The sequence below is a fragment of the Pongo pygmaeus genome, chromosome 6 (assembly GCF_028885625.2).
Source record: "Pongo pygmaeus isolate AG05252 chromosome 6, NHGRI_mPonPyg2-v2.0_pri, whole genome shotgun sequence".
Taxonomy (NCBI): Eukaryota; Metazoa; Chordata; class Mammalia; order Primates; family Hominidae; genus Pongo; species Pongo pygmaeus.
The window spans coordinates 22,137,742-22,164,325 of record NC_072379.2 but is presented as its reverse complement, the minus strand read 5'-3'; the positions used below and the strand labels follow the sequence as shown (position 1 = coordinate 22,164,325).

Sequence of the window (26,584 nt, the reverse complement as noted above, 5' to 3'; positions counted from 1 at the left end):
TCTCGGCTCGCTGCAACCTCTGCCTCCTGGGTTCAAGCGATTCTCCTGCCTCAGCCTCCCAAGTAGCTGGGATTACAGGTGCCCACCATCATGCCTGGCTAATTTTGTATTTTTAGTAGAGATGGGGCTTCCCCATGTTGGCCAGGCTGGTCTTGAACCCCTGACCTCCGGTGATCCATCCTCCTCGGCCTCCCGAAGTGCTGGGATTACAGGCGTGAGCCACCGCAGCTGGCCATCCATGGCTATTTTCATCATGCCTCGCTTTCCCCTGTTGGTTCAGTCACCCTCAAAGGACAGAGCCTCTGTGCTATAGGCCTCCCCCCAGATCTGTGCATTGCCTAATATGACTGGACCCTCCTCCTCACCCCCCATCCTGCCCCAGCTCCTCTGATGACATCATTGGCTCTGGAGCCACCACTCAGCCTCTTGCAGGAGGGTCCCCTCCCTCCAACCCCACTGGCCCCTCAGGACCCCACATCCCCTGGCACCGTCTGGTGCAGGGACTCTTTTTTCTCCTATACCCCACGTACTGTAGAATCTAAGGTAGGGTCTATATCCTCCATGCTTCCTGTGGTCGCGTCCAAGACCTTTCTCTTTCAAAGGCAGCAGAGTCACCTGCTGTCCCTCTCAGTGACTGCTGTCTGCTGGTCTTCCGCTTGCACCTCCTCATCCATTGAGGACTTGTGTTCCCGGCTGACTGTGTTCTCCATCCTTCTTGCCATCTTGTAGAGCAGCAACCCCTCTACATTCCCCCAGCAGGTTTGCAACAGTGATTTCATACAAGACGTTGGTGTCGTGACCCACGTGGACAGGCCAGGCTACTCCCCGAGGGCGTCGTGACCCACGTGGACAGGCCAGGCTACTCCCCGTCTCTCTGGGCGCCAGGACTGCTGTAGCTCCAGTGAGCTTTTCCAACATGCCTCTCAGCTACCACTCCCTGCCTGCGGTCACACCTGGGACCCTCTGTCACCAAGAAAGGAGACTTCAGACAGCTCTCCGCTGACCTCTCTTCTTTTGCTCCAGAACTCTCCACTTGGCCTCCCCACCTCATTGTCACTCTCTCTATGGTCATTGCCTTCCTTAATCATGGTTCATAATTAAAATCAACTCCTGCAGGGCAAGGTGGTTCACGCCTGTAATCCCAGCACTTTGGGAGGCCGAAGTGGGTGGATCACTTGAGGTCAGGAGTTCGAGACCAGCCTGGCCAAAATGGCGAAACCCCTGTCTCTACTGAAAATACAAAAATTAGCTGGGTGTGGTGGCAGGCACCTGTAATACCAGCTACTAGGGAGGCTGAGGCAGGAGAAATCGCTTGAATCCGGGAGGTAGAGGTTGCAGTGAGCCGAGATCACACCACTACACTCCAGCCTAGGCGACAGAGGGAGACTCCGTCTCAAAAAGAGAAGAAAAAAACAAACTCCTTTTTCTCTCTCTCTCCTGACATTGTTCCCCTGAGCAAGGGTGACATGAACAGGCTGGATCTCTTGCATCTGCATCTGGACAGCCAAGCATCACTGGGAAAGCACACACTCAGCTGAACTTTCACTTTATTTATTCATCTATTTATTCATTTACTTATTTATTTATTTATTTTAGTGACAGGGTCTCACTCTGTCACCCAGGCTGGAGTGCAGTGGTGTGATCAGAGCTCACTGCAGCCTCCACCTCCTGAAGCGATCCTCCCATCTCAGGCTCCCTGGGAGGCGGGATCACAGGCGTGCACTACACCATACCCATCTAATTTTCTAATTTTCTATAGAGAGAAGGTCTCGCCATGTTGCCTAGGCTGCTCTTGAACTCCTGGCCTCAAGCAATCCTCCTCACCTCAACACCCCAAAGTGCTGGGATTACAGGTGTGAGCCACCATGTTTGGCTGTACTTTGACTTTTTTTTTTTTTTTTTTTGAGACAAGAGTTTTGTTCTTGTCGCCCACACTGGAGTGCAGTCGTGCAATCTCAGCTCACTGCAACCTCTGTCTCCCGGATTCAAGCGATTCTCCCACCTCAGCCTCCTGAGTAGCTGGGATTACAGGTGCCCACAAACCTGCCCAGCTCATTTTTATATTTTAAGTAGAGATGGGGTTTCACCATGTTGGCCAGGCTGGTCATGAACTCCTGGCCTCAGGTGATCCACCCATTTCAGCCTCTCAAAGTGCTGGGATTACAGGCGTGAGCCACTGCACCCGGCCTGGCTGGACTTTCACTTTAAATTCAGACTTCAAGTGGGCTTCCTGGCAACCCCTCTACGTTCCCACAGGAGGTTTGCAACAGCGATTTCATACTTCCTCTCTCTCCTCAAACCTCCTGTGCTGCCTTCCCTCCCTCCCTTCTGCTCAGCTGACGCTCACTTCTCCAATATTACTAGAAGCCCTCAGAGTGAATGTTCTTACCTTCCCGCCATCCACCGACTGTGTCTCTGTTCCTTCCGCTGTCACTGTGTAATAATTCCCCTTCTGGGGCTGGGCATGGTGGCTCATGCCTGTAATCCCAGCACTTTGGGAGGCTGAGGTGGGAGGACTGCTTGAGGCCAGGAGCTTGAGACCAGCCTGGGCAACATAGTGAGACTCCACCTCTACAAAAAAGTTTAAAAATTAGACATGGGCTGGGTAGTGGCTCACGCCTGTAATCTCAGCATTTTGGGAGGCTGAGGTGGGCGGATCACCTGAGGTCAGAAGTTCAAGACCAGCCTGGCCAACATGGTGAAACCCTGTCTCTATAAAAATACAAAAATTAGCTGGGCCTGGTGGCATGCACCTGTAATTCCAGCTACTTGGGAGGCTGAGGCAGGAGGGTCACTTGAACCCAGGAGGTGGAGGTTGCAGTGAGCCAAGAACGCGCCATTGCACTCCAGCCTGGGTGACAGAGCGAGACTGTGTCTCAAAAATAAAAATAAAAATAAAAGTTTGCAAGGCGTGGTGGTGTGCACCTGTGGTCCCAGCTACTCAGGAGGCTAAGCTGGGAGGATTGCTTGAGCTCACGAATTCAAGGCTGCAGTGGGCCGTGACTGGGTCACTGCACACCAGCCTGGGTGATGGAGTGAGACCTTATCTCTTAAAAAAAAAAAAAAAAAGTCCTTTTGATTTATGAAGCCGCGGCCTGGCCTGAGCTGTGGTACCTATTCCTTCTGACTTTCCCAAGCTTTCGTTGTCCACTGGAAGCTTTCACTAGAGGGTAGAGGACTGGCTCTGTAGTTGGGGACCTAACTGACATTCTGTTTTCTGTAAAGAGGAATTTTTCTAATTGCCACTTAGCAGGGAGCCTGGCTAAGGATGGAATCTGGGGGCCTTACTATTGGTGCGCCCTCCCGAGGACCCCTCATCTTTGGTCCACGCATATTCTCCTTGGAGTGACATCCTGGAATTAATGATCTCTTACACATCACAGCACCTTGAAGCTCCCCCAGACACATCCTCATCCAGCCTCTCACTGTGATGCCATCATTACCTAGGGACACCTCCGCATAGGTCCATACCATGTCCCAAGCTGCTCATCTCAACAACATTTGTGCTCCAGAGGTGGAGGTGCCCTAGGGGGCTCCTCACCAAGGGAATGGGCAGGTGAGCTGGGTAGAAACCCAGAAGGTGGTACAGCAGTGAGATGTGACAGGCTAGAGGCACACACAGCATCATTTAAAAAGTCTAGTGTTGGCTGGGTGCGGTGGCTCATGCCTGTGATCCCAGCACTTTGGGAGGCTGAGGCAGGTGGGTCATTTGAGGTCAGGAGTTCATGATCAGCCTGACCAACATGGTGAAACCCTGTTTCTGCTAAAAACACAAAAAAATTAGCCAGGCCTGGTGGTGCATGCCTGTAGTCCCAGCTACTCAGGAGGCTGAAGAGGATCGCTTGAACCTGTAAAGCAGAGCTTGCAGTGAGCCGAGATCACACCACTGCACTCCAGCCTGGGTGACAGAGTGAGATTTAATAAAAGTATATGCATTGAACCCATTGGGAGGTTTATCTGTTAGGGGAATGGGAATAACTGGGAATTACACAATCAGACAGACAGGAGTGGGGCCTTGCATGGGGCCGTGATGCCGTGGCCCGTGGGTCTGGGTCGGGGAATGTGATGCACTCTGCCCTCCCCCTAGGCCCCATCCCTCCTGTCTAACTCAGTTGTCCTTACTTGTGGCTCTCAGGCTCCCCTGCAAAGGCACATTGTGGCTGCAGCTTCCAGCTTCCTCAGAAGCAAACATCCTTTGGTAAAAGCCAAGAGGTCAGGCCAGGCTTGGTGGCTCACTCCTGTAATCCCAGCACTTTGGGAGGCTGAGGATCACGAGGTCAGGAGTTCAAGACCAGTATGGCCAACACAGTATAACAGTATAACGTATAATAGTCGAATGCATAAAAAAGAATTACAATGACAGCAAAAAACCAAAACAAGACCAAAAAAAGACAAATCAGACTTACCTTTCTCCAGTGCTAGATTTCTAGGAGGCCACACTCTTCTCTTCCTGTTCCTTCCCTAAATAAAAATGGAGCACAAAATTATGACTACAGATTTCTTCAAGAAAGACCTGTAGATTCTGCAAGAGCAAGAGCCTAGAAAGAGAGAATGAGGAAATGAACACTGAAGTCCAGACACAAAACAGGAAAGAGGGAGACTGTCTGGCTTCACTCTCTCTCCTGGTGGGACTGACACAAAAATGAGTCAGAGGCAAAATTTCCTAAGACTACTTCCTCTAGGTAATGCTTTATTTTTACCCCCTTCAAGCACTGCAGAGTCAGCATATTCTTTTCTGTGGCTTCAATTCTGCAAGATTCAGGTCTGATAGGAAATCATGTAAACCCGATTAGCAGAGTACAAAGAAAAGAGAGGGAGAGGGAGAGGGAAAGACAATCTCTTGGGAGAACTAAATGCATAGACACAGAAGCAGACTCAGGTGGGCACAGTGGCTCACGCCTGTAATCCCAGCACTTTGGGAGGCCAAGGCTGGTGGATCACTTGAGATCAGGAGTTCGAGACAAGCCTGGCCAACATGGTGAAACCCCCTCGCTACTAAAAATATAAAAATATTAGCCAAGTGGTGGTAGCATGTGCCTGCCTGTAAGCCCAGCTATTTGGGAGGCTGAGGCTTACAGCCTCTCCTGAATCGCTGAACCCAGGGGGCAGAGGTTGCAGTAAGCCCAGATCATGCCACTGCACTCCAGCCTGGGCAATAGAGAGACACTCCGTTTCAAAAGAAAAAAAAAATCACCAGATGTGGTGGCACATGCCTGTGGTCCCAGCTACTCAGGAGGCTGAGGCAGGAGAATTGCTTGAACGCCGGAGGTGGAGTTTGCAGTGAGCCAAGATCGTGCCTCTGCTCCCCAGCCTGGGTGACAGAGCGAGACTCCATCTCAAAAATAAATAAATAAATATGTAAATACAGGGGACAGAGACAATAGCATTCCAAGATGAATCAGAGAAAGGATCTGCTGCCCAATTGCAAGGAAGCAAAGACAACAGCTGTGTGTGTGTCTGAGACAGGGTCTTGCTCTGTCACCCAGGCTGGAGTGCAGCAGTGCAATCATAGCTCACTGCAGCCTAGAACTCCTGGGCTTAAGCAATCCTCCTGCCTCAGCCTCCTGAGTAGCGGGGACTACAGATGCACACCACCATGCCCAGCTAATTTTTTGTTTTTTGTAGAAACAGGGTCTCACTATGTTGCTCAGGCTGACCTTGAACTCATGGCCTCAAGGAATCCTCCCACATTGGCCTCCCAAAGTGCTGGGATGACAGCCGTGAGCCACCGCACTGGGCCTGCAGTTTCTTATAAAGTTAAACATATACTTATCATAGGACCCACCAAGGCTGGGCACGGTGGCTCATGCCTGTAATCCCAGTACTTTGGGAGGCTAAGGCAGGTGGATCACCTGGGGTCAGGAGTTCAAAACCAGCCTAGCCAACATGGTGAAACCCCCGTCTCTACTAAAAGTATAAAATTTCCAGGCATGGTGGCACATGTCTGTAATCCCAGCTACTAGGGAGGCTGAGGCAGGAGAATTGCTTGAACCCAGAGGGCAGAGGTTGCGGTGAGCCGAGATTGCGCCCTTGCACTCCAGCCTGGGCAACAAGAGTGAAACTCCATCTCAAAAAATAAAAATTAAAAAAACGCCCAGCAATCCCAGTCTTGGAGTTTTATCCAAGAGAAATGAAAACATATTCATAGCAGCTTTATTTGTGACTGCCCAACACTAGAAAAAACCCAAATGTTCACCAACAGATAAATAGCTAAACAAATTGTGGTATATCCCTACGATGGAACACTACTCAGTAATAATAAGAAATGAATTACCGATACATGCTACAACATGGATAAATATTTTAAAAATTATACCAATAGGGCTAGGCGCGGTGGCTCATGCCTGTAATCCCAGTACTTTGGGAGGCTGAGGCAGGTAGATCATGAGATCAGGAGATTGAGACCATCCTGGCTAACACGGTGAAACCCCGTCTCTACTAAAAATACAAAAAATTAGCCGGGCATGGTGGCACATGCCTGTAATCCCAGCCACTCAGGAGGCTGAGGCAGAAGAATCGCTTGAACCCAGGAGGCAGAGGTTGCAGTGAGCCAAGATTGCGTCACTGCATTCCAGCCTGGGGGACAGAGCGAGACTCAGTCTCAAAAAAAAAAAAAAAAAAAGAAAGAAATTATACCGATGGAAGGCCAGGCACGGTGGCTCACACCTGTAATCCCAGCACTTTGGGAGGCCAAGGTGGGCAGATCACCTGAGGTCAGCAGTGACCAGCCCAACCAACATGGTGAAACCCTGTCTCTACTAAAAATACAAAATTAGCCGGGCATGGTGGCGCATGCTTGTAATCGCAGCTACGCAGGAGGCTGAGGCAGGAGAATCGCTTGAAGCCGGAAGGCGGAGGTTGCAGTGAGCTGAGATTGCGCCACCGCACTCCAGCCTGGGCAACAAGAGTGAAACTCCATCTAAAAAAAAAAAAAATTATACCGATGGAAAGGAGCCAGACACAAGAGCACATACTGTTTCAGTTATAGGAGACACTAGAAAATACAAATGCTGTAACGACAAAGATCAGATCAGTAGGGCTAGGGGTTGGGACAGGGGGCTCACTGGAAAGAGGCCCTACGAAACTTCTGGGTGATGGAAATGTTATTGTGGTGATGATTACAAGTATGAATAAATTTGTCAAAATTCATCAAAATGTGCACTTAAAAAGTGTATTTTATTACATTTAATTATATAGCAATAAAACACTGGCTTTAAAAAAGTCTCTGATAAGAGGCTGGTCTAGGCAAACTTGAGGATCCCTTTCATCCTAATTCTAGCCCAAATGTTTTCTTTTTTTCTTTTTGAGATGCAGTCTCACTCTTGTCGCCCAGTCTGGAGTGCAGTGGCGCGATCTCAGCTCACTGCAATTTCCACCTTCTAGGTTCAAGCAATTCACCTGCCTCAGCCTCCTGAGAACTGGGATTACAGGCACACACCACCATGCCCGGCTAATTTTTTGTATTTTTAGTAGAGACAGGGTTTCACCATGCTGGCCAGGCTAGTCTTGAACTCCTGACCTCAGGTGATCTGCCCGCCTCAGCCTCCCAAAGTGCTGGGATTACAGGCGTGAACCACCATGTAAAATTTTTCTAAAAAATAAAATAAAACAAGGCTAGGCATGGGGGCTCACCCCTGTAATCCCAGTACTTTGGGAGGCTGAGGTGGGAGGATTGCTTGAGCCCAGGTGTTTGAGACCAGCCTGGGCAACATAGTGAGATGCCATCTCTAGAAAAAATAAAATAAATGAGCCAGGCATGGTGATTGCATACTTGTAGTCCCAGCTACTTGGGAGGCTGAGGCGGGAGGATCACTTGAGCTCAGGAGTTTGAGACTGCAATAAGCTATGACTGCACCGCTGCACTCCAGCCTCTGTGACCAAGTGAGACCCTGTCTCTTAAAACAAAAAAGAAAAGAAGGAAGAAAAGGAAGGTAGGTATCAGGCATATATTAAATCATTTGAAAATTTTAAAAAGTCCTGACTACTTTGTTTCACTGACATGAAAGTGACAGGACTATGGTCATGATATTGAAAACCTACCTGGCACTGTAATACAGGAATATTGGATTTTATTATTTTCCTCCCTGATTCTCATTCCAATATCGGTCATCAAATATTTAAAAAGTAATAATATGCAAACATACATAAAGAAAATATAGCGGCCAGGTACGGTGGCTTATGCCTGTAATCCCAGCACTTTGGGAGGCTGAGGCGGGTGGATCGCTTGAGGCCAGGAGTTTCAGACAAGCCTGGCTAACATGGTGAAACCCTGTCTCTACTACAAATATAAAAATCAGCTGGGCATGATGGCACATGCCCAGCTACTCGGGAGGCTGAGGCAGGAGAATCCCTCGAACCCGGTAGACGGAGGTTGCAGTGAGCCAAGATCGCGCCACTGCACTCCAGCCTGGGCGACAGAGCGAGACTGTCTCAAAAAAGAAAGAAAAGAAAAGAAGAGAGAAAAAGAAAAGAAAACATAGTAAATACATTGAATGAATGAAAGCATGATTTATTTGATTCCCAACTTGAAGTTGTATCGTTATAACAATGTACCTGGTAAGTACTTATTTTAAAATTCTAATTCTAATGGGAAAGGAAATGACAAAGTCGGACACTTCAACTCTGAGTTTGGGATTGCCCCAGTCTTGCACTGAGGGTGCTCCTGTGCAGGATTGCATCATTCGTTCATGCTGTTTGGAAACAGGCAGTTGCTATGAGATTAGACAGTGAAGCTATCCAAAAAATAAATCAATGAAAAGAAAGCCTGGAGATTCTAGGAAATTATCTGCCTACGCGATTAAGAAAAATAAATGTTGACTCAGAGAGGAAGCCTGAAGAGGAAAAGGAAAGTCGGCGAAATCAGAAAGTTGGGCACAGGGAAGGCACACGGCCGGGACTTACCCTGCGTCCTGGGCCTCCGGGGCTCCTGCGGCTGCAGGGGGCCAGCGCCGGCTCCGACGCTCAGGCGAGCAGTTCCCAGGGAGGTGAGCTGTGCAGACCGGCAGGGCCTCCACCGAACACTCTCCTGAGATCTGCTGATAAGCGGGGTGGCTTCTGATCAGTTCTGAAAGTGCTTCTGTAAACTGGAGACACCAGATCTCTGCTCTGCAAAGCCAGGTTGGGAGGACGCCTTGGCCCCGCCCCAGGGTTGGGGCTCCCGGAGCCCGCCCCCTCCTCCTCCGGGGCTCAGCGCCTGCAGACGGAGAGGTGCATGATGCGGAGTGCGCTTTCTCGCAAAGCCGCGCACTGTGGCACCTTTGCTTTGCAGAGGTGGAAGAGCTCCCGGACCTTCAGAAGCTGCTCCGCACTGCCGCCACCACCTCTTGGGATAAGGGTAGGTGAGGGAAGCAAGGGACCACTGCACTGATTCTGCAATTAATGAAATCCCCGTGGGGGGCCTCTTTTGAAATCCACGTTTGACCTATTTGGCCTATTTTCAATTTTTATTATGTTTTTAAATAGAGATGGTGAGTTAGGGGGGTCTCACTGTGTTTCCAAGGCTGTGCTCGAACTCCTGGGCTCAATCGATCCTCCCTCCTCGGCCTCCCAAAATGTTGGGATTACAGGTATGAGCTACCGCGCCCAGCCTATTCCTTTCTTTTTAAAAACTTTCTGGCCGGGCGCGGTGGCTTAAGCCTGTAATCCCAGCACTTTGGGAGGCCGATGCAGGTGGATACCTGAGGTCAGGAGTTTCAGACCAGCTTGGACAACATGGCGAAACTCCGTCTCTAGCAAAAATACAAAAATTAGCGGGGCATGGTGATGCATGCCTGTAGTCCCAGCTACTTGGGAGGCTGAGGCAGGAGAATTGCTTGAACCTGGGAAGAGGAGGTTGCAGTGAGCCAAGATCATGCCACTGCACTACAGCCTGGGCAACAGAATGAGACTCCATCTCAAAAAAAAAAAAAAAATTATGCCATGTGTCACTTGCCCAGCTCCTTGTATGTTAACTACAACAAATAAGAGGGGTTTCCCCCAAATATTTACCACTGGAGTTAGCTGGGTGGAGCTAGGCATTGAGGTCCACTCTAAAACACAACCTGAAACCTCAGAGGCTGACAGTCTGCACTCCAGGCTAACTCAAAGTTGCTCACCCACGCAGAGGATGCAATCCCTGGGGCAGGACACATGGTCACAGCATCCCTGCCCTTAGCTACAGGACCCTCCTCACTGAAACATAATTCTTTTTTTTTTTTTTGAGACCAAGTCTCCCTCTGTCACCCAGGCTGGAGTGCAATGGTGTGATTTCAGCTCACTGCAACCTCCGCCTGCCGGGTTCAAGTGATTCTCCTGCCTCAGCCTCCCAGGCAGCTGGGACTACAAGTACACGCCACCATGCCCAGCTAATTTTTGTATTTTTAGTAGAGACAGGGTTTCACCATGTTGGCCAGGCTTGTCTTGAACTCCTGACCTCAGGCAATCCACCCACCTCGGCCTCCCAAAGTGCTGGGATTACAGGCATGAGCCACCAGGCCTGGCCACCAAAACACAATTCTATCCAGTAACAAGAGGCCTGATGCTCTTGGATTGGATGTGCCCTAAATTCAATACTTCCAGATTTTGAGGCCAGGCTTGGTGCTCCCACCTGTAATCCCAGCACTTTGGGAGACCAAGGCAGGAGGATTGCTTGAGCCTAGGAATTTGAGACCATCCTGGGCAACAAAGTAAGGCCCTGTCTTTATTATAAAACTAAATAAATAATATTTCCAGATTTTATTAGTAAGAAAATGGTTGCAGGTTTTGGGGACATCCAGTTTAATATCTGCCAGTGAGGCAGAAAATTTAAAAATAAATATGCATTCATTCACTCCAAGAAAAGTAACAGGAAAGGCAAAGGTTAAAAAGAAAAGAAACAAGTTTTCCTCTGCTTAGCAGCTCACTTAAAGGACAGTTATAAAATAATGCTGTCTGAAAAGCCAAGGCCAAAGGAATAGGCTCCAGACACCTCTCCCCATTCCAGAGCAAGGTTGAAAGAAAAAAAAAAGAGAGAAAGGCAAATTCCATTACTGTTACTGTCCTTTCCCTAGCTTTTTTTTTTTTTTTTGAGACAGCCTGTTGCCCAGGCTGGAGTGCAATGAATGGCATGATCTCAGCTCACTGCAACCTGCGCCTCCTGGGTCCAAGCAATTCTCCTGCCTCAGCCTCCCAAGTAGCTGGGATTACAGGCATGTGCCACCATGCCCGGCTATTTTTTTTTGTACTTTTTTAGTAGAAACAGGGTTTCACTATGTTGGCCAGACTGGTCTGGAACTCCTGACCTCAAGTGATCCACCCACCTCGGCCTCCCAAAGTGCTGGGATTACAGGTGTGAACCACCGTGCCCAGCCACTCCTTTCCCTAGCCTCTTAAGCATGACTATGTTTTACAAATGTCTGTATTTAGCCAGTTCTTGTTTTTCTTTCGCTGCAGCTACAAGGCCACAAGCTATGCAAGGCCACAAGTTATGCACTATATGATCAACTGCCTTTGTTTTGCTTTTGTAAGCCTGCTTATAAAAAGCTGCCTCTGTCTTTGTTGTAGGCTCAGCTTTTTAGATGTGAATCCACTGAGACAGTGCATACCTTAAAATGAATATCCTCCTGTTTTCCCATAACAGTCTCTCCATTCCTCCGTTTACCATAACACTAAGTCTGTGGGAAGTGGTTCTGATAAAGGATTTGGAGGATGAATTCTGATATTCTGAAATAATGAGATAAAAAATTATACAATTCATGGGGGGGTGCCTAATAGGGGTCTGAAATAACAGGCTAGTCAAGAACCTGTATATATTTTGCTCTTGCTCTCTGTCACCCAGGCTGGAGTGCAGTGGAGCAATCTTGCAACCTCTGCCTCCCAGGTTCAAGCGATTCTCCTGCCTCAGCCACCCAAGTAGCTGGGATTACAGACGTGCACCACCATGCCTGGCTAATTTTTATATTTTTAGTAGAGGGGTTTCACCTTGTTGGCCAGACTGGTCTCGAACTCCTGACTTCAAGTGATCTGCCCACCTCAGCCTCCCAAAGTTCTGGGATTACAGGCATGAGCCACTGTGTCCAGCCTGCAGTAGTTTTTTAAAAAGCATAATAAAGGAAACAAAATGCTAAACGCCAAATGTTTGCATCTAAGTGTAAGTGGTAACTGAGAATTTATTTTGAGGGGAAAAGAAACTGAAGTAAGTAAATGTGGATGGCTAAAAGAGTTATGCTATTATTTGTATTTCATAAATGTTTAATATTAAATAGATTTCAGATAAAATATTTATATTTACTAAAATCTGGCTAGGTGTGGTGGTGCATACCTATAGTCCTACCTACTTGGGAAGCTGAGGCAGGAGGATCATTTGAGCCCATGAGTTCGAGGTTACAGTGAGCCGTGATCATGCTACTGTACTCCAGCCTAGGTAACAGAGCGAGCCCTTATCTCCAAAAAATTAGTTAATTAATTAAAATAAAATCTGTTACCTCTTCATGGTCCTGGAATCCACCTCACACTCACACCTGTATTAATACTTGTGGGCATGAGACGGCAGTATTGTAGATGTTGTTTTGCTAGAGCATATCACATTAAATATATATATACATAGTTGCCTAGAAGACACTAATGAGTGGTCACGTATAAGTGTAACAACCAGGAGGTAATCTTGCCAGACAAGGCAAAACTATGAAACAGATTAAAATATGCTTCATTAGGCCAGGCGGAGTGGCTCACGCCTGTAATCCCAGCACTTTGGGAGTCTGAGGCGGGAGGATCACCTAAGGTCAGGAGTTCAAGACCATCCTGGTCAACTTGGCAACACCCCGTCTCTACTAAAAATACAAAAAGTAGCCGAGCCTCGTGGTGGGTGCCTATAATCCCAGCTACTTGGGAGGCTGAGGCAGGAGAATCACTTGAACCCGAGAGGCGGAGGTTGCAGTGAACCGAGATTGCACCACTGCACTCCAGCCTGGGTGACAGAGCCAGATTCTGTCTCAAAAAAAGAAAAAGAAAAGAAAAGAAAAAAAGCTTAATTGCTGTTCTTATAGCACATGTGAACCAAATACAAAACAGCATAATGAAGCCATAATAAAAATATGAGCAATTTATTTTGCAAAGTTTTAATCACAATTGGTTAGTCAAAAGTAATGCAGGTCATACTACTGTTCCTGAAAGGTGTTCTATCCTTTTTTTTTTTTTTTTTTTTGAGACAGGGTCTCGCTGTCACCCAGGCTGGAGTGCAATGGCTCACTGAAGCTTCGAACTCCTGGGCTCAAGCAATCTTCCTGCCTCAGCCTTCTGAGTAGCTGGGACCACAGGTGTGTGCCACCATGCCAGGCTGGTCTTTTATGTTTAGTAGAGCCTGAGTCTCATTATGTTGCCAAGACTGGTCTCCAACTCCTGGGCTCAAGTCCAAGTGTGATCTGCCTTACCCAGCTCTGAAAGGTTTTCTATAGATCACATTTTTGTAAGCTAACAAATTTTCTTTTAATTTTTCTTTTCTTTTTTTTTTTTTTCTTTCTGAGATGGAGTCTCTCTCTGTTGCCCAGGCTGGAGTGCAGTGGTGTGATCTCGGCTCACTGCAACCTCCACCTCCCGGGTTCAAGCGATTCTCCTGCCTCAATCTCCCAAGTAACTGGGATTACAGGCAGGCACCACCATGCCCAGCTAATTTTTGTGTTTTTAGTACAGACAGGGTTTCACCTTGTTGGACAGGCTGGTCTGGAACCCCTGGCCTCAGGTGATCCACTCGCCTCAGCCTCCCAAAGTGCTGGGATTACAGGAGTGAGCCACCGTGCCCAGCCACAAACTTTCTAATGGCTAATTATGTTAGAATCATGTACTCTTTTTTAAAAAGTTATGCAGTGATAATAGCCTTCTAAAGTATAGTAAATTGGAACAAACCCTCCAGAAAACAATGTGGTGTTATTCAGTAACACTAAACACACGCAATTTATACGACCCAGCAATTCCACCTGAAGGAGACACTCAAGAGAAACTTGCATGAGTAGGCTGGGTGTGGTGGATCATGCTTCTAATCCCAGCACTTTGGGAGGCCTAGGTGGGAGGATCGCTTGAGCCCAGGATTTCAAGACCACCCTGGGCAACATATTGAGACCTAATCTCTACAAAAAATAAACATTAGCCGGACGTGGTGGCACATGCCTGAAGTCCCAGCTACTTGGCTGAGTTGGGAGGATGGCTTGAGCCTGGGAGGTTGAGGCTGTGCTAGGATCACGCCACTGCACTCCAGCCTGGGTGACAGAGTGAGACTCTGTCTAAAAAAAAAAAAGAGGCCAGGCGCAGTGGCTCATGCATGTAATCCCAGCACTTTGGGAGGCTGAGGTGGGCGGGTTATCTGAGGCCGGGAGTTCAAGACCAGCCTGACCAACATGGGGAAACCCAGTCTCTATTAAAAATACAAAATTAGCCAGGCATATTGATGCATGCCTGTAATCCCAGCTACTCAGGAAGCTGAGGCAGGAGAATCGCTTGAACCCAGGAGGCGGAGGTTGCGGTGACCTGGGATCACGCCATTGCACTCCAGCCTGGGCAACAAGAGCAAAACGCTGTCTCAAAAAAAAAAAAAAAGGAAAGTTGTATGATTGGAGGAACCACATATATAAGAATTTTTACAGCAATACTGTGAACATTCTCAGTTACTGTGATACTCCAATAGCCATTGGAAACTTCAAAAAGAGAATATCATTTAATGTCATAAATGATAACTTACAACATAAACTGCAGGACAGTAGTTACTTCTGAAAGTAAGAAAGGAAATGAGATTGAGAAAAGGTATGTAGAGTTAATCAATGGCATTATGATAATAATGTTCTTTTAAGTAGGATAGTAGGTGTACAGATGCTTTTTGTATCTGTGTGTATAAAATATTTGCTAACAAATGTAATATTTCATATCAGTACGTTAAATAGCAATACATTGCTGGCTGGGCACAGTGGTTCACACCTGTAATCCCAGTACTTTGGGAGGCTGGGGCAGGCAGATCACGATGTCAGGAGATCGAGACCATCCTGGCCAACATGGTGAAACCCTGTCTCTACTAAAATACAAAATTAGCTGGGCATGGTGGTCCGTGCCTGTAGTCCCAGCTACTCGGGAAGCTGAGGCAGGGGAATCGCCTGAACCCAGGAGGTGGAGGTTGCAGTGAGCCGAGATCACGCCACTGCACTGCAGCCTGGAGACGGAGAAAGACTCCATCTCAAAATAAATAAACAAACAAACAAATACCAATACATTAAAATAGCATAAATGTCTTAAAAGAACACAGCGAACACAGTTTGAAATGTGATTTAATATAAACATTAGCATTCAAAATAAGTCATGCCATGGAAATATGCTCATGATATGTCACATGAATAAAGGAAGTTGCAGAACATATATATAATGTGAGCCCCCATTTTTGAACAAAGAAATCTCTATGTGTGTCTATATCCAGGTATGGTATATGGTTATATATCCATGTCTATATAGCTATATAAAAGAGGAAACATTATTTATTTATTTAATTTTTATTTTTTTGAGGCAGTGTGTAGCTCTGTCACTGTCCAGGCTGGAGTGCGGTGGTGCAATCTCAACTCACTGCAATCTCCACCTTCCAAGTTCAAGCGCTGGGATTATAGATGTGAGCCACCACATCTGGCCTACAGCTATCTTTATAATGGAAAAAGTGGGGGAAATTTATATTACAAAGCGATATGATTATAGTATAAGAACTGCAGCAATATTTGACCGAATCTTCCCCTTCCTCCTCCCAGAAATTATGCAAAGTGATAGGGAGATATGGTTGAGGGGGGAATGAGGCAGAAATCCCCTATTCAGCAAAACTAGAAGACAAAAAGTCACTGGAGAGTCCAAGACCTGCACGAGGGCTACCAAAGTTACACGCGAAGAGGCAGATGCAGATCCCAGAAAACACCAGCAAAAACAGACTCTCTGAAGATAAGCCGTTCATGCCACAGTCCAAAAATGTGTTGTTTGAAACAAGCACAGCAGAGCAGGGATAAAAAGAACTGAGGGCAAGGCTCAATCAAGCAGAAAGGGAGTTGAAACCCTTGTAATCCAAGGGGTGAAGGGCATCTCTCCTGGCCTGAGCATCTTATGGGCAGAGTTAAGGTCCTAACACCCAGCTCGCTCTCCTAGGGAGGGCATGGGAAAAGAATCAGCCTTCCAAGTAAATTCAATGTAGGGTGTGTCACTAACATTCTATTTTGGCCAGCACGGTAGCTCACGCCTATAATCCAAACACTTTGGGAGGCTAACGCAAGAGGATTGCTTGAGCCTAGGAATTTGAGATAAACCTGGTCATGATAACAAGACTCTATCTTTTTTTTTTGAGATGGAGTCTTACTGTGTGGCCCAGACTGGAGCGCAGTGGTGCAATCTTGGCTTACTGCAACCTCTGTCTCCCAGGTTCAAGCGATTCTCCTGCCTCAGCCTCCCAAGTAGCTGGGATTACAGGTGCACGCCACCACGCCCAGCTAATTTTTGTATTTTTAGTAGAGACAGGGTTTCACCATGCTGGTCAGGCTGGTCTTGAACTCCTGACCTTGTCATCTGCCCACCTTGGCCTCCCAAAGTGCTGGTATTACAGGCATGAGCCACCGCACCTGGCCCTAAGACTCTATCACTTAAAAGGAGGGAGAGAGAGAGAGAGAGAGAGAGAGAGAGAGAGAGGGAGGGAGCCACTCGTGCCTGTAATCCCAGCACTTTGGGAGGCCAAGGCAGGCGGATTGCTTGAGTCCAGGAATTTGAGACCAGCCCGGGTGGCATAGCAAAACCCCATCTCTGCAAAAAAAAACCAAAAAAGGCCGGGCATGGTGGCTCACGACTGTAATCCCAGCTACTTGGGAGGCTGAGGCACAAGAATCCCTTGAACCCTGGAGGTGGAGGTTGCAGTGAGCTGAGATCGTGCCACTGCACTCCAGCCTGGGCGACAGAGTGAGACTCTGTCTCAAAAAAAAAAAAGTAGATGAAGAGCTCACCAGAAACACAGGGGCTGTGTGCCCTATGTGCAGTGATTGGTGGTGATGCTAGGGAGTACTGGACTGGGAGGAGAAGCCCTACAGGGCCAGTTTAGAACAGAGCAAAGAAAAAATAACAAAAATAAAAATAAACAAAACAAAACAAAAAATAGTACACAGCAAAGGAGGCAGAGCTACACAAAAACTACCAAGAGCCACATTGAATGACACAGTCTGACTGTGGCAGCTGAAAACCTTCGTTTGCATTGAGAAGCTTGGAAAACTACCCTGGTCCCTCTTGTCTTTCCTTCAGAGAAGACCCTTGCAAATGATCGGTCCAGGAAAATACAACTCATTCTATAATGAATTAAAGAAAGAAAAAAGAAAGGGACACCTTTGTTATGGGCTGAACTGTGTTCCCCCGAAGTCCATATCCTGAAGTCTTAACCCCCAATACCTCAGAATGTGACTACATTTGGAGACAAGGTTTTTGTTTGTTTGACACCAAGTCTCACTCTGTCACCAGGATGGAGTGCAGTGGTGTGATCTCAGCTCATTGCAACCTCCACCTCCTGGGTTCAAGCGATTCTCCTGCCTCAGCCTCCTGAGTAGCTGGAACTACAGTCGCCCGCCACCATGTCCAGCTAATTTTTGTAGTTTTAGTAGAGATGGGTTTTCACCATGTTGGCCAGGATGGTCTTGATTTCTTGACCTTATGATCTGTCCGCCTCAGTGTCCCAAAGTACTGGGATTACAGATGTGAGCCACCTCACCCGGCCCGGAGACAAGGTCTTTAAAGAGGTGATTATGTTAAAATGAGATCTCTAAAGTGAGGCCTAATCTAATCTGACCTGTGTCCTTGTAAGAAGAGAAAATTTGGACATGGAGAGACATCAGAAACATGTGAGTGCACTGGGCACAGTGGCTCACACCTGTAATCCCAGCACTTTGGGAGGCCGAGGTGGGTGGATCACTTGAGGCCAGGAGTTGGAGACCAGCTGGTGCAACATGGCAAAACCCTGTCTCTAATAAAAATAGAAAAATTAGCCAGGCGTGGTGTCACACACCTGTTAATCCCAGCTACTAGGGAGGCTGAGGCAGGAGAATTGCTTGAACTCGGGAGGCTGAGGTTGCAGTGAGCCAAGATTCAAAAACATCTGTTTGAAAAAAAAAAATGAATTATTTCCATGGAAGACAAACAAAAATACAAATACAGGAATTCATGGAAAAGATGACAAAATAAGACAAGGAGATGAGACAAAACTGACAAAATTCAGGAAAGAAGCAGAAGGGAGCCGGGCACAGTGACTCACACCTATAATTTCAGCACTCTGGAAGGCCAAAGCAGAAGGATTGCTTGAGGCCAGGAGTTCAAGACCAGCACAGGCAACAAAGCGAAGCAATGTCTCCATGAAACATCAAAAAATTATCCAGGGGTGATGGCGAGTGCTTGTGGTCCCAGCTACACGGGAGGCTGAGGCAGGACAGCTTGAGCCCAGGAGGTTGAGACTGCAGTGAAACATGTTCGTGCCACTGAACTTCAGCTTGGGCAATGGAGTGGGACCCTGTCTCAAAAAAAGAAAAAAAAAATCAAAAGGAAGTAGAAGGGAAAAACATAACTATCATGCTGGGCATGGTGGCACATGCCTATAATGCCAACTACTCAGGAGGCTGAGGCAAGAGGATCACTTGAGCCCAGGAGTTCAAATCCAGCCTAGGAAACATATTGAGATGCCATCTCCAACAAATAGGTAAAATAACCATCACAGAAGTGAAAATGAAACTAAAAAGAGCAAAAATAAAAGTGGACACTATGAAAAATATATTAACCAATATGCAGGATAAAAATGAGAAAAGCAAACAGTATAAACAAAAGGAATTAAATGAAATTAGAGAAAAAATTACAGCCAGCCAGGTGCAGTGGCTCACACTTGTTATCCCAGTACTTTGGGAGGCCAAGGTAGGCAGATCACCTGAGGTTGGGAGTTCAAGACCAGCCTGGCCAACATGATGAAACCCTGTCTGTACTAAAAACACAAAAATTAGCCAGGCGAGTTGGTACAAGCCTGAAATCCCAGCTACTTGGGAGGCTGAGGCATGAGAATCGCTTGAACTCAGGAGGCAGAGGTTGCAGTGAGCTGAGATGGCACCACTGCACTCCAGCCTGGGCAACAGAGCGAGACTCTGTCTCAAAAAAAAAAAAAAAGATAGCTATACAAAACAGACCAAAGAGAGCCAACATATGCACAACTGAAATTTCCAAAGAAGATAACCAAACATCAGAACAAATAAGTATTTAACTGGGTGTAGTGACTTGAACCTGTAGTCCCAGCTACTGGGTAGGCTGAGGTAGGAGAATCACATGAGGCCAGGAGTTCAAGGCTAGCTTCAGCAACAGAGTAAGACCCCCCATCTCTAAAAATAAATAAATAAATATTTAAAGATATATAGGCCGGGCATGGTGCCTCATGACTGTAATCCTAGCACTTTGGGAAGCCAAAGTAAGAGGATCACTTGAGGTCAGGAGTTTGAGACCAGCCTAGGCAACATGAGACCCCCTCCCCACCCCAACCCTGTGTCTACAAAAAAAAAAAAAAAAAAATTTGCTGGGCTTGGTGGCGCACACATGTTGGGAGGCTAAGGTGAGAGGACGGCTTGGGCCCCAGGGGTGGAAGCTGCAGTGAGCTGTGATCATGTCACTGCACTTCAGTCTGGGCAACAGAGCAAGACCTTGTCTCAAAAAAACAAACGAATAAAGAATTAGCCAGTGATTTTTTGTTTTAAAACAAGCCAAGCCATTATTCACACACAAAGGCTACAAACGATAGTTTTGAATATAGGAATTCTGGGTATATTTTGCCCATGGGAATTTTTTTTTTTTTTTTTTTTTTTTTTTTTTGAGATTGAGTTTCACTCCTGTTGCCCAGGCTGGAGTGCAGTGGCGCCATCTCAGCTCACCGCAACTTCTGCCTCTCAGGTTCAAGCAGTTCTCCCCCCTCAGCCTTCTGAGTAGCTGGGATTACAGGCATGCACCACCACACCCAGCTAATTTTGTATTTTTAGTAGAGATGGGGTTTCTTCATGTTGGTCAGGCTGGTCTCCAACTCCCGACCTCAGGTGATTTGCCTGCCTCAGCCTCCCAAAGTGCTGGGATTACAGGTGTGAGCCACCACGCCCGGCCTCCCATGGGAATATTTTTCTTTTTCTTTTTCTTTTTTCTTTTTTTTTTTTTTTAGGTGGAGTCTTGCTCTGTCCCCCAGGCTGGAGTGCAGTGGCATGATCTCGGCTCACTGCAAGCTCTGCCTCCTGGGTTCATGCCATTCTCCTGCCTCAGCCTCCCGAGTAGCTGGGACTACAGGCACCCGCCACCACACCTGGCTAATTTTTTTTGTATTTTTAGTAGAGACAGGGTTTCACCATGTTAGCCAGGATGGTCTCAATCTCCTGACCTCATGATCCTCCCGCCTCAGCCTCCCAAAGTGCTGGGATTACAGGCGTGAGCCACCGTGCCCAGCGGGAATATTTTTCTTGAGGAAACTTAATGAATAAACTTTACCCACCAATGTATGGCAAAGGGAACTTCAGCAAAGGGACAAGCAGGAGCATTGAGTGTATATAGCTGCAAAACTAAGACTAAACAAACCCAGGTTTGGGGGAGAAAAAACAGAATGTAAATGTTATCTACTCTGACAATATAGAAATGATGCAACAGAAAAATTAGGAGGACAAAGATTATGGAAGAAGTGAAGTAGGGTGAGTTTTTGCTGGCTGTTTCATCTATAATAACTGAAAGTTAAAAGATATTACTTAAATCACATTTAATTAACAGTGAAAGAATAATATTAAGAAAAACAACATTATTGGCTAAAATCAGATAATAGGTCAGTCATGGTGGCTCACATCTGTAATTCCAGCACTTTGGAAGCCCGAGGCAGGAGGATCACTTGAGGCTAGCTACTTGGGAGGCTGAGGTGAGAGGATCACTTGAGCCCAGGATTTCAAGGCTGCAGTGAGCTAATGATTGTGCCACTGCACTTTATTTAGCCTAGGTGACACAGTGAGACTCCATGTCAAAAAATAAAAATAAAAGGCCAGGTGCGGTGGCTCACGCTTATAATCCCAGCACTTTGGGAGGCTGAGGTAGGCAGGCACATCACCTGAGGTTGGGAGTTCGAGACCAGCCTGACCAACATGGAGAAACCCCATCTTCACCAAAAATAAAAAATTAGGCATGGTGGCGCATGCCTGTAACCCCAGCTACTCAGGAGGCTGTGGCAGGAGAATCGCTTGAACCCGAAAGTGGAGGTTGTGGTGAGCTGAGATAGCTCCATTGCACTCCAGCCTGGGCAACAAGAGTGAAACTCTGTCTCAAAAAAAAGAATTCTTGAATCCATAATGATACAAATTCATTCATTCACTCATTCATGGAGGAGAAGGGAAAGTTCTCCTTTACAGTAGAATTCTAACCAATAAATGTATAATGAATGGTGAAAACAGAAAATTGGCCATGCGCAGTGGCTCACTCCTGTAATCCTAACACTTTGGTAGGCTAAAGTGGGAGAATCGCCTCAGGGCAGGAATTCAAGACCAGCCTGAGCAACATAGCAAGACCTTGTCTCAAAAAAAAAATTAGCCAGGCATGATGGTGGATCACTTGAGCCCAGGAGGTCAAGGTTGCAGTAAGCAGTGGTTGCACCACTGCACTCCAGCCTGGGCAACCACAGACCCTATCTCAAAAACATATATAAAATAAAATAAAAAATTAATGGAAAATTACCACTTGCAAACTGTCAGGTCTGAGATTTGATTTTACCCTACTTACAAACTATTAGCCTCTTGCTTGTTTTATGGATGTGGCCAAAGAAACAAGACTGCTGGCCAGGCACAGTGGCTCACACCTGTAATCCCAGGACTTTGGGAGTCTGAGGCGGGCAGATCACGAGGTCAGGACATTGAGACCATCCTGGCCAACATGGTGAAACCCCATCTCTACGAAAAATACAAAAATTAGCTGGGTGTGTGGTGTGCGCCTGTGGTCCCAGCTATTCAGGAGGCAGAGGCAGGAGAACCGCTTGAACCCAGGAGTCACAGGCTGCAGTGAGCCGAGATCGCGCCACTGCACTCCAGCCTGGGCGACAGAGCAAGACTCCATCTCAAAAAAAAAAAAAAGAAAAAGAAAGAGAGAGAAGGAAGGAAGGACAGAAAGAAAGAGAAAGAAAGAAAAAGAAAGAAGACTCCTGGGTCAGAGACAAAGGACTTTATTGCTTACAGCACGGCAAGCAGCGTGGGCAGCAGGATATTTGCATCAGTTCCCCTTTCCCTCCAACTTCCATGGGGTAACACAACGTGGCCCAGATGGATGCCTCAAAGATGGTGGGTTTGGATCACAGCTGAGGAACACTCAGCTTAGGGAATCTATTGTTTTCCTTGTTGTTTTATTATTTATTATTTTTATTTTTTATTTTTGAGACAGAGTTTTGCTCTTGTTGCCCAGCCTAGAGTGCAATGGCACAATCTCGGCTCACCGCAACCTCTGCCTCCCGGGTTCAAGCGATTCTCCTTCCTCAGCCTCCCGAGTAGCTGGGATTACAGGCATGCGCCATCATGCCCAGCTAATTTTGTATTTTTTTAGTAGAGATGGGGTTTCTCCATGTTGGTCGGGCTGGTCTTGAACTCTCGACCTCAGGTGATCTGCCCACCTTGGTGTTTTATTGTTTTATTTTTGTAGAGATGGGGTCTCACCATGTTGCCTAGGCTGGTCTTGAAATCCTGGCCTCAAAGGATCCTCGACTTGGCCTTTCAAAGTGCTGGGATGGCTTTGCATGCTGGCTCACACTTGCAATCCCAGCACTTTGGGAGGTCAAGGAGGGCAAATCACCTGAGGTCAAGAGTTCGAGATCAGCCTGGCCAACATGTCGAAGCCCTGTCTCTACAAAAATACAAAAATACAAAAATTAGCCGGGCATGGTGGCGTGTGTCTGGAGGCTGATGCAGAAGAATCACTTGAACCCAGAAGGCGGAGGTTACAGTGAGCCGAGATCGCGCCACTGCACTCCAGCCCAGGTAACAGAGTGAAAATCCATCTCAAAAAAAAAAAAAAAGAAAAAAAAATCAAGGCTCACGCCTGTAATCTCAGCACTTTGAGAGGCTGAGGCGGGCAGATCACCTGAGGTTGGGAGATGGAGACCAGCCTGACCAACATGGAGAAACCCTGTCTCTACTAAAAAATACAAAATTAACCGGGTGTGGTGCTGCATGCCTGTAATCCCAACTACTCAGGAGGCTGAGGCAGGAGAATCGCTTGAACCCAGGAGGTGGAGGTTGCAGTGTGCCAAGATCGCACCATTGCACTCCAGCCTGGGCAACAAGAGTGAAACTCCGTCTCAAAAAAATATCAAAGTGCTGGGATTATAGACATGAGCCACTACGCCTGGCTGAAATCTATTGTTTTTAAACCAAGCAGTGGGCAAGCCTGCTCTTTGTCCAAGAGAAAACATTAACTTGTCTCTGAAGATTACCAGCTGTGTAAACAACCCTGAAAAAAGGCCCAAATAAAGAGCATTCTTGGGCCTTGCATTCTTGGCACACCCAGCAAGACATGTAATCACGCAACAGATCCATGGAGGACTCTCAACACAAAGATCGCAATAAAAATTGTTTCAGGCAAAAATTATTGATGGGCTGGGTACAGTGGCTCAAGCCTGTAACCCCAGCAATTTGGGAGGCTGAGGCAGGAGGACTGCTTGAGCCCAGGAGTTTGAAACTCACCCAGGCAACAAAGCATGACATCTCTACACACACACACACACACACACACACACACACAAGTTTTAAATTAGCCAGGCATAGTGGTGCAAGCCTGTAGTCTCAGCTACTCAGGAGGCTGAGATAGGAGGCTGAGCCCAGGAGGTTGAGGCTGCAGTAAGCTGTGTGATTGCACTACTGCACTCCAGCCTGGGCAACAGAGTGAGATGCTGCCTCAAAAAAAAAAAAAAAAAAATCATCGATGGATGCTTAAATTAGTAGGCACTGTTATGATGAAAAACAGAACAGTCACATATTTTCCCACAAGATGCTTATTAAATAATGATGCCTTGAAAGGACACATAATTTCTCTGGTGTTCTTGCCAAATATGAATAACCTGCATTTTTTTTTTTTTTTTTGAGACAGAATCTCGGTCTGTTGCCCAGGCTGGAGTGCAGTGGCGCGATCTTTGCTCACTGCAACCTCCACCTCTCGGGTTCAAGTGATTCTTCTGCCTTAGCCTCCTGAGTAGCTGGGATTACAGGCACGTGCCATCAGGCCCAGCTAATTTTTTCTATTTTTAGTAGAGATGGGGTTTCACCATGTTTGCCAGGATGGTCTCGATCTCTTGATCATGTGATCCACCCGCCTTGGCCTTCCCAAAGTCCTGGGATTACAGGCGTGAGCCACCATGACCGGCCGTAACCTGCATTTAAACATAAGGAAACATGAGGCCAGGCGCAGTGGCTCATGCCTGTAATCCCAGCACTTTGGGAGGCCAAGGCAGGCAGATCACCTGAGGTCAGTAGTTCCAGACCAGCCTGGCCAACATAGTGAAACCCCATCTCTATTAAAAATACAAAAATTAGCCAGGAATGGTGGCAGGCGCCTGAATCCCAGGTACTCCGGAGGCTGAGGCAGGAGAATCACTTGAACCCAGGAGGTGGAGGCTGCAGTGAGCAGCGATCGCACCACTGCACTCCAGCCTGGGCAAAAGGGTGAGAGTCTGTCTCAAAAAAATTTTAAAAAAAAATCATAAGGAGGCCGGGCACGGTGGCTCAAGCCTGTAATCCCAGCACTTTGGGAGGCCAAGGCGGGTGGATCACGAGGTCAGGAGATCCAGACCATCCTGGCTAACAGGTGAAACCCTGTCTCTACTAAAAAAAATACAAAAAAATTAGCTGGGCATGGTGGCGGGCGCCTGTAGTCCCAGCTACTCAGGAGGCTGAGGCAGGAGAATGGCATGAACCTGGGAGGTGGAGCTTGCAGTGAGCCGAGATTGTGCCACTGCATTCCAAGTTGCGTGACACAGCAAGACTCTGTCTCAAAAAAAAAAAAAAAAAAAAAGGAAATATCAACCCTAAAGTAACGGACATTCTGTAAAATAACTGGCCAGTACTAAAAGCAATGCCAAGATCATTAAAGACTGAAAAACTGCAGAACTGTTTCAGACTGAAGGACATGACAACTAAATGCGAAGCATAATTCTGGATAAACTCCTGGGCCAGAGATAGATCATGATATAATTAGCAAAATTTGAATGCAATCTATAGATTGGATCATGCATCAAAGTTAATTTCTTATTCTGGGGTTAAATATGATGTTTACATTTGGGGGATCTGTGTGTAGAGTATGGGAATTCTTCTTACTGTTTTTTACAAATTCTTTTTATTTTTATTTTTGAGACAGGGTCTCACTCTGTCGCCCAGGCTAGGAGTGCAGTGCTGCGATTTTGGCTCACTGCAACATCTGCCTACCGGGTTCAAGCAATTCTGCCTCAGCCACCTAAGTAGCTGGGATTACAGGTGTGCGCCACCACACCAGGCCTTTTTTTTTTTTTTTTTTGCTTTAAGTTCGGGGATACATGTGCAGAATATGCAGTTTTGTTACATAGGTGTATACATGCCATGGTGATTTTCTGCACCCATCAATGCATCCTCTAGGTTTTAAACTCCGCTTGCATTAGGTATTTGTCCTAATGCTCTCCCTTCCCTTGATCCCCACCTGACAGGCCCCAGTGTGTGATGTTCCCCTCCCAGTATAGACCCATGGGGAATGTTTCAAAAGTGAGAACTTCTTATATATGTTATTTAAAATGTTTTTCCTCCTATCAAGAACTCCTATTTATGTATTTAATATACTTCCATCATGTCACCTGGGCAACAAGTCTCACTCTTGTCGCCCAGGCTGGAGTGCAATGGCGTGATGTTGGCTCACTGCAACCTCCGACTCCCAGGTTCAAGCGATTCTCCTGCCTCAGCCTCCTGAGTAGCTGGGATTACAGGTGGCCGCCACCATGCCTGGCTAATTTTTGTATTTTTAGTAGAGACAGGTTTCACCACGTTGGCCAGACTGGTCTGGAACTCCTGACCTCAGGTGATCCACCCACCTCAGCCTCCCAAAGTGCTGGGATTATAGGTGTGAACCACCATGCCCAGCTTTTTTTTTTTTTTTTTTGAGAAAGAGTCTTGCTCTGTCACCCAGGCTGGAGTGCAGAAACATGATCTTGGCTCACTGCAACCTCTGTCTCCAGAATTCAAGCGATTCTCCTGCCTCAGCCTCCCAAGTAGCTGGGATTACAGGCGTGCGCCACCACACCCTGCTAACTTTTTATATTTTTGGTAGAGACGGGGTTTCACCATGTTGGCCAGGCTGGTCTTGAACTCCTGACCTCAAATCAAATCATCTGCCTGCCTCAGCCTCACAAAGTGCTGGGATTACAGATGTGAGCCACTGGGCCCGGCCTTTTTTTTTTTGAGACAGAGTCTGGCTCTGTCACCCAGGCTAGAGTGCAGTGGCATGATCTTGGCTCACTACAACCTCTTCTCCCCAAGTTCATGCAATTCTCATGCCTCAGCCTCCGAGTAGCTTGGATCACAGATGCACACCACCATGCCAGGCTAAT

The 26,584-nt window shown here is 47.0% G+C and overlaps 1 long non-coding RNA gene across 2 annotated transcripts in view; it reads right to left on the bottom strand.

Moving 5' to 3' along the window:
• LOC134739928 (uncharacterized) overlaps nucleotides 1-9,206 on the bottom strand; it is a 118,611-nt gene extending 109,405 nt beyond the window's left edge. For both annotated transcript variants that reach the window (XR_010127084.1, XR_010127085.1), the window contains exons 1-2: nucleotides 8,902-9,206; nucleotides 4,407-4,461 (exon numbers count right to left, since the gene is read on the bottom strand). This is a non-coding gene — a long non-coding RNA (uncharacterized LOC134739928). The remainder of the gene's footprint in view (nucleotides 1-4,406; nucleotides 4,462-8,901) is intronic.
• Nucleotides 9,207-26,584: the final 17,378 nt, after the last annotated feature.